Genomic DNA, 4,383 nt, shown 5'->3' with positions numbered 1-4,383 from the left:
TTTCTTTTGTGAAGGACGTGTTTTGGTGCTTCTGAAGTCAAATCTCAGTTTAAGCAGACAGGCCTGTCAGGAGGAAGTGGCTGACCAATGAGCGACCGACTGTGCTGGCCCTGCTTCTACGACACGTGCTCAGCATGTAGAAAGTAGTTGTGGGTGGACGAGGTTTCATAAACCGATCACCTACTATGATCAGGCTTAAGCTTGCAGATATGAGAACACTAGGAATATGATACGCCACCTTGAGAACAATCCAATATGCTCCGCCAAAGGCAACTCAAGCAAAGCCAGCCATCACATTTCCCAGTCTTACTATGACCCCTCCCCACCACTAGCTCCTCCCCGTTGCTGCCCTGTTCTCCCTCTTGGAGGATGTCATCAAGAAGACAAGACACACCTGGGCTTCTGTGGCTCCTTTAAAAGCTCACATTCATTTGTTGGTTAGAGCAGCACCTTCAGCTGTGTGCAGTGAGGGCGTGTCAGGGCGATATCATGACATTACACCATTAGAACCTGTTGAGGATCTACCAAAGTGAGCAGATCACATTCGCTCACATTCTGTCTATACACTATAGATCTATGCAGCTGCGATGATTCGTCTGTCAGTCTCAGCGGGCGAGCGGAGGATGTTATGCGGCGCTCCTCTTCCCACACACTCACGGTCAAATGCGTCACTTCCAACTGTTTTGCCAATGTGCCTCTAACATGACCACACACCTTCACCACAGAACCATGGAGTGATTCTAGTTGGAGCCACGATGGCAAAGACTGTTTGCACCACAGAGTGAAACAGAGCGCAACAGAGCTAGCAGAGCAAACGGCTAATGTGACGTCTCACTTCAGAACTTCATTGACACTCATATTGTAGACGAGCAAAGTTAGCTTCATTGTTTAAAGGTAGACTAAAAGCTAAATGCGGAACCAAACCAGGATATATTTTGCCATATTTCCTGGCCCTCTCTGGAGATATTTTTAAGCAAATACATCTTCTGCAATTTGTTTGTGTAAATACAGCCAAAATCGCAGCGTGTCATTTCATTCTCAATTTAAAAGCGATTTTCTGCAGGATTTTTGACTAAGCACAATTGCAATCCGGCCAAGGTTCCTCTGGTGGAAATGGCCCTCAGGATTTTTTCAATGAGCGAAGTGTGTGACGGCTTAAAAAAGGTTGGCAAACAATGGGTCAGAGCGTGGGCACAGCTGCTACAGTATTTCTTTAGTTCTTTTGCCTGTGAAACCTGTAAGGCTGATGTATTGTTTGATACAACCTGAGCATCCTTTTCACCGTTTTTATGTTTTTGTTTTTGTTTTGTTTTTTTATTATTTTGTGTTCTTTTATATTATTTTATCCGAGGTTTATGAAAATGCCTATTTTGTGTCTTCTGTATTTGTAATCATACTTATTTCATTGTCGTATGTAGAGCACTTCGGTCAGCACTCGCTGTGCAAATTGACCTTGAATGTGACCTAAAGTTTAGCATGATTCAAAGTTTTAAAAACCGTGCTTTATTTTGAAATGGAACCGCTTCGAAGGATCATCTCACCTACAATTTGACCAAAAGCACGGTTGCTCCATCCCATTTCCCCGCGGTGGGGCTTTTTTGGTGCGAGTCTCATTTTCGTATCTCGTGGCTTAAGTATCCCGAGTTTTGCACACATTATTCTAAAATAAATGTATCACCTATTATTGTCCAAAAAATAGCTGATGGACATGAAATAAATTACGCCCACTTTTATGTGAAATTACTGCACAGTGAAGGCTAATTTGAAACAATGCATGAAGCTACTTTAGCCTCTTCTGACCCGTTCATGTTGTGAGTTTTGCTTTTTGCTACATGACATAGGAATGACAAGGTTGGAAAGTTGTTTTTGCTGGGAATGACCTTGTTATTCAGAATGCTATTATCAATAATAATTTTGTAATAACTAATAAGTGCCAGTTGTCCGTGTCGTCTGAAGCTGGCGACGCTCTTGGAAATGTTGCATGTACAATAGATTCATTCTCAAAACTCTGTTTTCAGGAGGTGTAGTTGAAACAAAGTTCCATGGTGCTGAAAAGTTTCAAATGTCATGTGCACACGTGTACGGTGCGATCGACTGTGTGAGGTTAAAATGCACAACACTTGAACACCTTTACCTCAGAGTGGGGGGGGGTGCCAGGTAGCTGGATGTCCGTTGCCATTTTTACCCCATGGCTCTCCTCCTCTGACTGACGTGAGGTCACCGTGACTGAACCCGCACGGCCGTTTGACAGGCTTTTGACATGTTCCACGGCTCACCTAACCCCAACCTGTCTTTTCTTACCTAACGCGCTGCCTGATGTGGTCCTGAAGATCCAGTACTGGAACTACCAACTGACCTTTACTGGTAAGTTTTATTATTATTAATGAAATAGTCTACATTTAACATTGTAATCTGGAAATTGTACGTTTTTATCGTATATTCTATTTTTTTAATCCTTTATTATTGAATCAATTATCATTTCAATCTCATAAAATACATTTGACCCGCACAATCCATTGCTTCCGATACAATTGTACAACATCACAGTGAGCACTCGTGCAGGCGTATCCACATCAGGTTCGGTCTGAGTTGAGCATACGCTCACCAATAAACTTCAGCTGGTCTAACTCGTGCAGACGTGTTACTAGCTTTCAGAATTTTTTTTCACCTCGCGCCTGAGTGGGATTGATTGGCTCTTCCCCCAGGAAGTCTCCACCTCTCCCTATAAGACCCCCTGTCCACCGCTACACGTCCTCCTTTGAACACAGCCACAGAACAGAAGCCTTGCTGGACGACCAGTTAGAGGGCGTCGCACGTATTCATAGAACTGAAGTTACGTTTAGGTAACTTAACATTTGTATGTCATACGTGCGACGCCCTTTAATGGGCTTCGCAATTGGTTACACACCTAGGCAAAGGGAGGGACTGGCCCTCACACCAAGCACAGGAGGAACCAAACCCTCCGCCAAACCCTCTACAACCGATTGGACCACCGACCCCGTCGACATATCCATAAGATATGCCCTGGCAAAAGTAGAGGATGAGGACACCACCTGGCCAATGTCCTCCATGGAAACCCGCCTAAACCACACTGTGGACAAGGAAATCGCCTGTGTGGAGTGAGGACTGAGACCCAAAGGAGAGTCTGTCCCCTTCACACACTATGCACCAGGCCTCAGATTGGAGGTAACCAATAGCAAAGCCTGTTAGAGGGCAGAACATGTATGCAATAGAAGTCCATTTGCACCTTCAGGAAAAGAAACACTCGACATTTGAAAGAGGAGTAAAGGAAGGCATCTTTCCGAAAGTGGACCAGACACCCGGGCGATGAGCGTTTCCATCGATGACCCATTGATGCCCATCTACAGTGAACACATGCTATTAGCATAATGCTGACCCAGTTTCACCCACCACACTTGATCGATGTCGGGTCCGTTCGAACACCTGCTTAATACCAGCCTCGCCCATTCAGCTCATCTGATATAAACCTTTGCTGCACGATGACGCAGATAACTGAGCTCTCACACACTGACATTGATATGGTCAAAATACATAAATCCAAAATAAATACAATTATTCTATTGCTGAAATATTGGATGGGGACTTGGCACGGGCAGATATTCAAATGATTGAAGGGCGGATCAGATCCATGTATGACTTCTGTATTCTGCGTTCTCAAGCATGTGTCGACTGTTTTGTTTCTTAGGTGATTGTGGTCCTCCTTTTCGTCACTGTCATCCCAGTTTGTTGACACCCACAGTTTTCCTGGTGTCTCTTGTGTTCTTCTATTCATTTTCATTGAAACATTTCATTTCTTGTTCTAGTTTCCCGGTGCTTCACTGAACCACATGCACTGGCTTCCGCTTCGTTCCTGCAGTGTTTCCCACAGATTTTTGTGAGTCTGTCGCCGCGTGAAGCCCGTCCACCAAGCTGGACCGAGTATTTGCTGATGAATCCTTTATTGATTGATACACATTCACTATACATGCAATGTGAATATGACGCCTGTGTTTCTCTCCCTTCTCTCTTCTGCATGTCATCGACTCTGTATCGCTACTTCTTCTTTCACCCACTTCCATTCCCGCTCACTTCCTTTATCACTCTCCCTCCTTTCTTGTTTCTGCTCCTTCCCATCCTAGTCTCACAGCCGATTCTTTCTCCTTTTTTGTCTTTTGTTCTCCTTCTCTGGCATCTCAGTGACTGATCTGCCTTTCCTGCCCTTCAAGCCTTGACTTCATCGTACAGTCAATAAGTTTCTCTCTCTTTCTCCATTCTGTCCTTCTCTCAGTCCCCAAATTTCTCCCGTTTCTCCCATTCCAACTCCCGTCCCCTCCCCCCTTGTACTTCTCCCGCTCGCACTGGCAACCCCAGTCGTCCCTCTCT

Source organism: Synchiropus splendidus, chromosome 1, assembly GCF_027744825.2.
Source record: "Synchiropus splendidus isolate RoL2022-P1 chromosome 1, RoL_Sspl_1.0, whole genome shotgun sequence".
In the NCBI taxonomy this organism is placed as follows: Eukaryota; Metazoa; Chordata; class Actinopteri; order Syngnathiformes; family Callionymidae; genus Synchiropus; species Synchiropus splendidus.
The sequence above is the reverse complement of the archived record's forward strand: the minus strand, read 5'-3'. Positions refer to the sequence as shown.